Here is an 11726-nt window from a genome sequence, read left to right on the forward strand (position 1 = left end):
TTCAAGAACAACTCCCAAATCTCAGAGGTTGCCAACAGCCGTGTTTTCTCTCCGTCCACGTTGCCCGCCACTGGCCGCCCTCGTTGGCTGGGTCCCCGCTGCACGCATCTTCCCTCTCCGGGTCTGGGCCGAAGGGCAGCAGGCCTTGTCTGCAACCTGTTCTAACAGAGAGCAGGGAAGAAGAGCTGGTGGAATCAACGGTGGCTATGTCCACTGACCAAGGCAAGTCCTGCACTTAAGGCAGTGTGTTCCTCTCACAGGAAACTGAGCCGTGTTAATGGCAGGCCAGAATGCATTGTTCCACAGGATGGGGCTCGAATAGATGCTACACTGATGGAATCCACCGCACTTCACTTGGGAAAGGGCTCAGGGGTCTGTGCTTCTGAGGCTGGCTCGTGCGGATCAGAGGTTTCTGGATCACTTGCAGCTGGGGTTTGGGCCCTTAACGGAGAGGGCTCCACACCCTTGTGGATATTTACCTGGCTCTACCCAGTGTAGCCTTGGCATTGTGGTGTTCCCACCAACTTTCCAACGCAGAGCAGCCAGAGCAGAGCTGTTTATTAACAACAGTACTTCCTGAGCACGAGGTTGGAGATAAACTCCTCTTCTCCTGGGGTCAGAGAGTTACTGCAGGATGGAGGGAGGGAGAGAGAGGAATTGGAAGGGGCCAGCTTAGGTGGGGAATAGTGAATGTGAGAAATGTGTTTGGCCCATGCTGTTGGCCTTGAGGTTCTTTTATCCTGTAATCCACTGAGAATCTTTATGTTAAGCCAACTCCTGGATTTTGTGTGAGCCGAAGACCAACTCTCAAGGGAAACCCTTCGCACTCTCCAACAACTCCTTGGTTATCTCATGTGCAGTTAATGTGGGAGCAGACCTCCAAAGAGTCTATCAGTACAGTGGCGTGTGCTGATGGGGTGTGTTGGTCTGGGATGAGCTCCGGAAACAAGCCTGAAGGCCCAGGGCCAGTTTGAATGGGCAGTCCTTTGACAGATTGTCCAAGGGAAGGGCCGTTTCATGGGTCTTGTGAGGACAAAGAGTACAACAAGGATGGACACCATCACCCTGTATGTAAGGTAAGTGATATAGAGACAAACACAGATCGCGCATTTGGATAGTCTGAGTCCTTGGGTGAGGTCAGCACAGCCTGGGGTAGTGAAACATTAGAGCTGGCAGGGATGTTAGGAGTCACCCCTCTGCACCCCCTACTGGGGACCTGGCCTGCAACCCAGGCATGTACCCTGACTGGGAATCAAACCAGTGACCCTTTGGTTCACAGGTCAGTGCTCAATCCACTGAGCCACACCAGCCAGGGCTGAACTCATTTTAAATAAAAAGTTTGAAATGCAAATGTGTGTGTGTATAATGTGCTCTGAACTGTGTGTGCCCTCCAAATTCTCAAGCCTTCCTTTCCCATCAATATCCAAACAGAAGCCTGCAAATCCCCACGAGGACACAAAAAGTCCCCAGTGCAATGTCTTTCAAGAGAAGCCCTGCAGTTTCCACCCAGGCCTTTTGGAAAGCATGCTTCCGTAAGAGGGCCAACGCTGAGCCTGCTTCCCTGGACAGGGAGGCCACGCTGACCATGTGGCAAGGCCGTGAGGAGGGAGAGATGCCCAGCCAGCTGCCCATGCTCCTGTCAAGCCCTCTGGGCACCAGGCGCAGGAGTGAAGAGCTCATTCGGGAGTGGGGCCTTCAGACAACTCCAGCCCGAACTGCAACAGCCCCCAGTTGAGAGCCCCCTAACGGACTACCAACAACTCACAGGACCATTAGAAATCCTACATTTTGCTTGAAGCTGTTCCAAGTTTCGGGGTGGTTTGTTACACATAGATAGTTAAAACGTTTCTCATCAAGCAAATTTCCCACCTACTGTGGCCCTCTGTTAAGGACCGGATGTGTCCCTCCAAAATTCATATGCTGAAATTTAATGTCCAGTGTGATGGCTTGCCAGGTGAGGCCTTTGGGAGGTAATTAGGTCAGGAGGGTGCAGACTTAATGAGCAGGAGGAGTGTCTTCACTAGAGCAGGTTGGAGGGATGGTCTCTCCTTTCTACCACATGAAGATGCGACCAATATGCAGTCTGCTGCCCCAAAGAGGGCCCTGCCAGGACCGACCCTGCTGGCACCCTGAGCTCAGTCAGACTTCAGCCTCCAGAGCCGTGGCAAGTCAACTCCCATTGTTTATAAGCCGCCCACCGCGATACGTTGCTATGGCAGCCTGGAAGGACCAGACGCCCCCTGCCCGCGGCCAAGTCTTCTCTCCTCACACCTGGCCAGTTCCTCATGTGTCCAAGTCCTTCCTCTTGTTTCAGGTTATCAAGGAATAACTCCTAAAATGTCTTTCCATTTAGCCCTGCTTATGTTTTACTCTCGCCGTTCAGAGCCCGTGCGAGGCAGGGCGCAGGTGAGTGCTGCTTGTATTTCTCCCTTAAAGAAGTCCATTCAAGACATTTCCGAGATTTAAAATATCGACTCCCCACAAGATAAATTAGCCCATTTTCTTAAAAGGCTGCAGCAGCTGCAGGGACGGGTTGAAATGCCCCTCCTCCCCCTTCTGGCTACATAGGTAGAAACTGTACAGAAACAAGCAGGATGAAAATGTACCAAAATGTTAACAGGAATTGCCTCTCGGCCACTTTGTCCTACGTTTAAAGCACCTTTTAAAAAGACTTCACTTTCAACAACGAGGATAAATTCCTGTTAACCGTAAATGTTTTAACAATTACATTAACAAACTGAAAAGCGGGATCAGAACTCGTGCAGAGGAAAGGCTGGTGGGGAGGGTGGCCAGACGGTGAGCTCGCTGCGCAGCCGCCGCCCCGGCCGCCCCCTCCCACTTTCTCCCACGCGGGAGAGGCAGCCGGCGGGGCCCAAGGGAGGTCTGCTGGAGGGCTCCTGCGGGAGGAGGGGTGCCCCCTAATGAAACGGAGACGAATGGGAAAGGCTCCTTTCATTTGGTCAGGTGTTCTGTCTGCGGTGCAGAGAGCCCCGGCACCAGGCTGACCCCACAAGAAACCACGGGCGGAGTGGAGAAGCCTGGTGTGCAAGGCTTGGGGGCAGAGATGGGGGTTGGCAGGGGGCCTAGGCTTCACCTGCAGTTCGGAACTTTATACTAAGTATATACTGGTACACGTCATACAAAGTCTCAAAATCAGGTAATATAAGTCCCCCAACTTTGTTCCTCTTCTGCCATATGGCTTTGGCTTTTACATGTCCTTTGAATTTCCACGAAAATTTGTAATTAGCTTGTCAATTTCTGTAAAAGAGTCTTTTAACTTTTGATTTGGATTTTATTAAATCTAAAACCGTGGGGGAAAGGTTATTGTAATGATGTTAAATCTTCCAATTTATGAAGGTCCTCTGCTTCTCCTTTTACTTAGACTTTTTAAATTTCTGTTAGCAATATTCCAAGGTTTTCAATGTAGCAGTCTTACCTATCTTTCATTAAATCTATTCCTAAACATGTTATACTTCTGATGCAGTTGGCAATGATATTTTGTTTTTTATACACTAAAACACACAGGACTTTAGCGCTCAGTTCCATGAGCTCGGGCAGCTTTCTACATCCGTGTCGCCACCACCTAAAACACGGTATGGAACATTCCCATCATCTCAGCCCGGCTCCTAAGGCGGCTTTCCGGTGGGTTCCCAGCCACGCCTCAGCCCCGCCCATACCCCACCCCCACTGCGGAGCAGCGGCTTCCTGATAGCGAGGCCTGTAGACTTAGTGCTGCCTTGTTTGGATTAAGGGTGTTCACACAGTATGTATTATGTTGAGTCGTGCTGCTTTGACCAAACACAATGTGTTGAGATTAATCTGTGGTGTTTTGTGTGTCAGGAGTTTATTCTTCTTCTTGGGGAGTGTTATTCCCTTGTATGATTAAACCACAATTCCTTTATCCATTTGGGTCGTTTCCAGTTTGGGGCTATTGGAGATAATACTGCTAAGAAGATCCTTGTGCAAGTTCTTTTGCATCCTTATGTTTCCATTTCTCTTGTGTACGAGTCTAGGAGTGAAATCGCTGGGCCGTGGGGTAGAGGTGATTTTAACTTTATCACAAAACCCCAAAGAGTTCTCAAAAGTGTTTGTACCATTGTACTTTCCTATTTTTTTTCTTTTATGGTTCATACTTTTCTGTGCTGTGCCCAAGGAGTCTTTCTCTACACCAAGGTCAAAGATATTTTCTCCTATATTTTCTTCAAAAACCTTTATGGTTTTAGGTTTTACATTTAGGGCTATGATGCATCTCAAACTTAAATTTTTATTCAGAACCAGAGAGGGTTTGAAATGCTTTTTTTATTTTCCATACAAATATCCAGTTGTCTTAGCAACATTTCAAAAAAGACTTCCCCTATTGGAGAGTGTTCAGCTCCTTTATAGGAACTGTTAATGTAAATTATCGATATGGTTGGGTTTAAGTATATCATCCTGTTACTGTTTTTCATTTTGCACATTTGTTACACTTTTCTACCTTTTTTTGGGTTGACTGACGATTAGTATTCTATTTAATTTTCTCAGCTACCTTCTTAACTCTCTTTCACTCTCTTTAAGCAATTTTTTAAATTGATTTCTTTAGAGTAGGGCTTCTCAACCTTGGCACTACTACATTTTGGTAGGATAATTCTTGGTGGGGTGCACTTTCTTTTTATTTAGCTTCCTTGTGTTTCTTTGCTCTTCTGGATTCTGTATGTTGATGTTCTCATAACATTTGAGGAATTTATGGCCATTATTTTTCAAGTAGTTTTCTGCCCCATTCTCCTTCTTGTCTCTTTCAGGCATCTGAGTAATGTGCATCTTATATGTTTGAATAATGTATATCTTATACTGTTTCATAGCATCCTACATGTCCCTGATGTTCCATTGATTTTTCCTCACTCTTTTTCTCGTCTTTTCTTCAGATTGGGTAATTTGTTTTGATCAAGTTCACTGACTCCTTCTTTTGCCATCTCCAAATTCTACTAAGCCAATCCAGTGGATTTTTCAGTATAGTTATTTACTGTTCTATTCTTGAACTTTTAATTTTCCATTTCTCTTTCCTCATAAGCCCATAGTTGCCTTTAACTCCTTGAACCTACTTATTAGAACTGCTGTGAGTCCACTGAGACCAGTATCTACATGTCTAAGAGTTGGTTACTATTGACTGCTGGTTTTTTCTTGACTGTTGGTCATGCTTTCCCATTTCTTTGTATGTCTGGTAATTTCTTAATTTTATTGTACTAGACAATGTATATTATAAACATGTAAAGATTCTAGATTTATCTTCCTCTGAAGAGTTTTTCTTTTTGGTTTTTATTTTAGTTAGTAGTTGGTTATTAGCTGATCATCTTGACCTTGTTTTTTGAAGGGTTATGGGGAGGCTGTGGGGCTGTGTAATGGTTTATTTCAGCGGATCTGTGAATGTCTAGGGTGTTCCCAGGCCCCTCCACTGTGTGCAAACTCAACTTCCCAACTCTGTCTCCTTTGTGGATCTTGTCAGCACTCGATTTAGTCTCAGTTAGGCTGGGTCTGAAGTATGCCTTAACTTAGGCAGTGGTCCTTCCTCCTAAGGCACAGCTTGAGTGCCTCTGCTGTATGTTTAGGGTGTTAACACTGCGTCCATGAGGTCTCTCCTCTCTACTTGGGCCAGAACTTGATATTCCCCAGCCATGCTCCATCTCTGGTATTTCTATTCCACTCTCAATTCCACAGCAGCCACCTTCTGTTAAGCCTCGGAGTTTCACCCTGTGCACATGCAGTAAAGCCTTCATTCAGCTAAGGATGCGGGAGGGGTCTGTGCACTGACTTCTGAAGCTCCCCTCTGCACAGCCCTCTACAGCTTCCAGCCGCATCACTCGCCCCAAACTCTGATTTCCGTACCTTCAGAGCAGCCCGGCTCAGATGGCACTCCCTCTGACTGTGCCGCAGTCAGAAAACGGTCTGCTCACAGCGAGCTCAGGCGATGATGGAACAACTTGGGATCCGACTCTCAAGGTTTGCTGTCTTGCACTGCCTGTTGTCTGAAGCCGGAAAGCAGTTGCCAATACATTGTAGTTCATCCAGCTTTATGGCTGTTTATAATAAGTAGATGGCCCGGTTCAGTACCAGTGGATCAGTGAAAGCTGGGAGAAGTAGGCTAGTGGACTCCTTGACAGGTTTGAATCTTTGGTGTGAAGTGTTAATGAGGCAGCACTTATATACTAACCGCCCTTGGGTCTATGAGGTGCCATCAAAGTGCTCCCCTTTCTGGGAAGCTACCTCAGAAGACCAAGCGGTTTATAACATCTTCGTTTCTAAAATAAAACAGAACGAGGGAGCGGGGAGAGAAGTGAAAGCGGGACGTTTGGTACCTGATTCCTTTTTCTTTGCATCTGTGGACAGTATTGGAAAAGAATAATTCTTCCTGGAGCCCAGATGACAAACACCCATCCGGAAGTTTCTAATCACATCCCTTACTTCTATGTTAGACATTTCCTACTCAGAAAAAGGAGTGGAAGACCAGAATTCATGGGTTTCGTTTTGTACTCTGGCTACCAAATATTATTTTTAACGAAAAGGAGAAAAACAATGCAAAGGCACATTTTTCAGCTTTGTTACACCCAGTTCCAAATTCAGCGGTCTGGTGATTAAGTTTTACTGTTTTTCGTCTGGGTGCCATCTATACATATATTTCACTGGCCTCAGATTCTCGTGTTCCTTCCTGCATCATGTGAGACCCCGCGTGTTCCCACCGGGGTGGCATGCCGTGTTGCTGGAGTTTACGGGTACATAGAACGCATCTAACCCTGATCGCCTCATACTGGTTGTATGACGTGAACTTGGTTGGTGAGGTGTAAAGTTGGGTAGAAGATGTGATAAACGACTTCGGTTGCATATATTTCTACACATTTTTTAAGTCCCTTGTTTGGAACCAGGGCCAGGCTTATTCCTGTTCCAAGTGAAAACGCCCAGTCTCAGCACGCCCTCTCTCTCCTGCTTCTGTTATGCTTCGGTCTTACCCCCACCCAGAAACCCTTTCTTTGCCTTCTGTGATTCCAAAATCAACAGCTACACTCTAACTCAAAAGTATTAAGGAATTACAAAATTCAAGAGCAGGAAAAATGATTTAACCAAAGAAAGAAAAGAAGAAAAGAAAAAACCCTCAGCAGTTCCACATAGAAAGTCCAGTAACCTTAATGCGTTTATTTTTGCTTTAATCTTGTCGTCAAGGGTGAATTTTTAGCTGTTCAGCTTGTATACAATGACACAGGGTCAGTGGCTGCATGAACACATTGTCTCCTCTGAGCTCAGTCTAGCCCAGCACACCACGGGGACCGGAAGGGCCTGCCGTGCGTCGGGTGGCCGCGCGGCTGCTGCTCTGGCCTGTACACCAAACGGACAGTTTCCCTTCGTTTCAAGTGTCGCTTAGAGACAAATACAGAAGAATAGGTAGAAAAACCTCTGAAGAGTGCCAAGAGTAATGAAGTTTTCCCAAGGTTCTGTTGTATTTATTACGGATAGGTTTCAGAGACTAACTGACCGGAAATCCTGATTGTTTAGAGCAGTCATTTACCAGTGATTTAATTATTCAGTACAATTTGAAGATTCCTAAAAGAAAGCATTGTCTAATAAATTATGGATCCTGGTATCTTTTTATAAACAAACAACCTCCTATGGTTTTGAAAATAGCAAGAAAATGCTGATGGAATAGCTTTCCTGGTGTTAAATAGGTACAGTAAGAGCCTGTATAAAGTAACTATGTCAAAATTCAGCAGAGAAAGAGAGCAGAACTTTTGCTGTACACCATTCGTGAAAAACACTATCCAATTACGGGGGGTCATTTTTTTCTCTTACCCTCTTTAACCCTCATTTCCTCCTTTCCGTGCTTAATAACAGGGCTCCACCTATGGTTTTAATTGTACCAAATCAGAAATCAGCCTGACTTAATCTGAATGTCCTTTTATACATTTACATGCTTAAAAACAGAACAAAAACCCCACTTCTGATCACAATGAGATAGTCCAAATTTTCCTCTCATTCACTCTCTATTCTTCCAATTCAATAGGATTCTAATGTAATCTGGCAACAGCAAGTATTTCTTGGATAAAGAAGCAACTGGCACGAACAGAGAGGTCTAGGGAGAATGTCCAGGCAAAGGGTTTAGAAAGAAATGATGACTTCTGTGGCTCAAAGAAGTCCGGCGTGCAGTTTTGCTCTGCCATACAGAAAATAGATGCTGCTCTTCTTGTCTGAAATATAAAATTCAAATTCCATACCTAGGTATTGGAATGTCTAAGGTAACTATGGGTACCAAATTTATGATTTTTTAAAAATCTGACATTTAGTCTTCTTCTGTTCATACTCAAAATGAAGAAATAATTGTATTCCTGAAATGTTTATTTTCTACATAGTAAACTCACTAGTTCGTATACACTGATGATCAACACACTCAGCTCTAGCTTCTCATTTGGAGCACAAGGGTGTTTCACTAACAGCCTCTTGGGAACAAACACAAAAATGGGCCATGGAGAGAAGTTCCCATTGTTCTCCCTCCTGCTCTTCTGTAACTCTCCTCCCTCCTGAAGAATCCGGGAGGGAGGCCCGCCCAGCTTTGGCCCTGGACTCCTGAGCCTTCCACTGCTGCTGTCCCCCTGGGGTGATGTCACTCTCTGGGACACCTCTGCCCCCGCCCTGGCCCCACGTTTTGGTCTCACCTCCCCACTCCATCCTTGGAAAGCTTAGGTGACCAAAGACGGAGTAATTGTCTGATGTTCTTTGCTCAGATGAGAGCAGGATAGTCTTCTTACTGTTCACTATTATGTGTAGGAAAGAATCACTCTGATTCTGCCTGTCCTCCCAAATCTAAGTCCAGGGGAGGAAATCATGAAAGATGCCAGTTTTCACCGCATTTGGCTGGTACTGAGCACCAGAGTATCTATGAAGCCTCCATTCCAAGTGCCAAGAGGGCAGAGATGGTGCCTGAGTGCTCACCACTAGGTACCACCATTAGACTCTCTCCCCTTGCCACAGATAAGGGCTCAGCAAAAAGACATTAATAAAGGGAAGAATAAAATATATGAACAGACTCACTTACAGCAAAAACAGTGACTTTCCCAATTCAATATGTTCATAAGGTAGATCAGTCTGTTATATATGCATCAATCTGATGCTTATGTTGTAAAGAAATACACCTGGTACATTGGCATATAGGAATTATGTATGTGAACACAGTTCACGTTGCAGTGTTTTGGAATAGTTAACTATTTCATTACTATTTTCCAGGCTTGTCAAAATAATCATTCTTCTGAACTCACTAGAATTTCTTCTTTTGTTTTTGTTTTCTTTTTTTTTCTGGCTGGCCATGGGAATGTTGAGGCATTGCAAAATAGATTTCAACTCTGTAATCTGAATTGAATCTGCGGTAAGTGCTATAAATCAAAACCATTTGCTCTAGTAATTGAACAGCAAACAGGAGACAGTGTTTAGATGTTAATATTTCAATGTGAACATGTACTTCAGATTAAATTTAAAAGGGCAAACAATGCTTTCTATAAGAGAAACTAAAGTTATTGGGTTTTTCCATCTTTGTATTTATGATTCCATTTTCTGAATATATGCCTGAGGTCAAAGGGCAATCAAGACAAATCACATAAAAACTCCCTGTGGTCGTGGAACCTAAATAGGGATATATTTGTTAAAGATTTTATTCTAGAGAGAAGGAAGAGAGGGAGAAAGAGAGGGAAAGAAACATGGATGTGTGAGAGATACATGGATCAGTTGGTCGCCTCTCACTTGCCCCCACCTGGGGACCTGGCCCACAACCCAGGTATGTGCCCTGACTGGGAATCAAACCAGCGACCTTTTGATTTGCAGGACGGCACTCAATCTACTGAGCCACACTAGCCAGGGTGTAAATAGGGATATTCTTGCTGAAGGTTCCATGGTTTTAGATTTCCCCTGCTTGACAGGATTTTATACCTTTCATCATTAAACTAAGTTGTTTGTCCTTACATACACTGAAGCAGATGGTAACTTAAAATGTGCACAAGATATCATTCTCTTGGGTTAGAGATGTCTGATGTATCATTTGTACAGGATTTTAAAAAATTATATGAGCAAACATGGCCATTTGCATTACATAGATTAGAACTATCTCTGAGAAGCAAGAACATTAAATCACTTGGTAGTTTGTTTTAGTGAAATTTCTGTTTTAAATTCAATACTCACTGGTAGTCATGTTGGCATGTGGAAAATTACCAGAATGTTAAAACTCACTTTCAACTGTAGCTGTGACTATGACCTCAGTTTTATCTGGGCACTCGCTATAAAAGGGAATGCATCATGTAGTCTATTGTATTCTTTTTTTAAATTCTAAAAAGTGTACTTCCTCCTAAAAAAATCTATCAGTTACAAGGATTTGGGGTAAAACTATGTCTAGAATTTGGAAAGTGAACAGAATCTAGGAAAGTAATGGTAGTTTAAGAGCAATAAATAAGACCATATATATGTCCATTTTCATCGCGAATGCATAAAACAGGGACTGATTTTACTAGCTTACAAATAACTCAAGGTTAATTTTCTTACTTCAGTGTTAAATCTTTAATATCAGAAATCATGATTCATGATGTGATCAAATATCATGTGTCCTTAATTTAAAATATTTCCTTTTATATTATTCTCCTTTGATTTTGTCTTTCACATTTTCTGAAAAGTGTTTTCTTTGCATTCTGACTTTGGTCACCTGGGAATTAGTTTTGCATTGTTTTGAATAAAAATGTTCCAAACTATTTTTCTTAAATGTGAGTCTGCCTGTGCCATCAGTCTGATCAGAAGGAGCATGAGATTCTGTCTTCATTAACATGCAAGCAAATCATTGGCCAAAACGGTAAATGGGAGGACTTGCATTGGAATAGGTGCCAATGGGAACAAATGCCTTCTACTCATCTATGTGCTGATGTCAAAAATCACTATTAAATATAACCTGTGAATAGTAAAACTCTGATAATCCAAATTTTAAATAACCTACTTCTCACATTTTTAACATCTGTGCATTCTAAAGGTTTTTTTCCCAATACCTTTGCTTTGGCATCAACTCATTTTAAACGATGCATTATCTAATGAATCTACAAATCTGCTGAGATAATAATGCATGATACCACATTTAGCTTGTGGATTCCTCACGACAAAAGGAGATGGGTACACAGTCCCTCTCCTACAGAGGCAGCTGGTGGCCCGGGAGGACCATCCTGCCCCTAAGGAGCCCCCGCCACAACCCGCCACCAAGCCCTTACAATAAGCTGCTCTGTGCAGAGCTGGGCACTCTGGGTTCTAGAGGTTTTTGAGATTCATTTGGACTTGGCAAATGGCAGAGGCCAGAGTATATTTAGGGCTTCTAGAATAAATGGAACCACACCTCTAAATATAATGTACATCTTTGCTGCTTGCTGCTTTTTGGTGGGGTTTTAAATTGTGAAAATGCCTATGGTGATTTATTAAATGAACAGTGACTACATGCTCTCTTCAGAGTCCTTAACTGGGGTTTGTTAAAGTGATTGTACAAATGATGATGTGGTCATTACCAAACATGTAAATATTATGGTAATCAACTCTTGGTTAAACAGTTTTCAGCTTAACAGTGGGGATGAGAATTTGGACAACATCTAGAGGGTGGGTGTATTCCTAAATATTGGATGTGATTTTAATTAATGACTTTACCCTAAATTCACTCTGTACCATGTTTTCAACTTGATTCGTCTCCTCTGTTATTT

The sequence above is a fragment of the Artibeus jamaicensis genome, unplaced genomic scaffold, assembly GCF_021234435.1.
Source record: "Artibeus jamaicensis isolate MK-2021 breed Jamaican fruit bat unplaced genomic scaffold, CSHL_Jam_final scaffold_474, whole genome shotgun sequence".
NCBI classification, from domain to species: domain Eukaryota; kingdom Metazoa; phylum Chordata; class Mammalia; order Chiroptera; family Phyllostomidae; genus Artibeus; species Artibeus jamaicensis.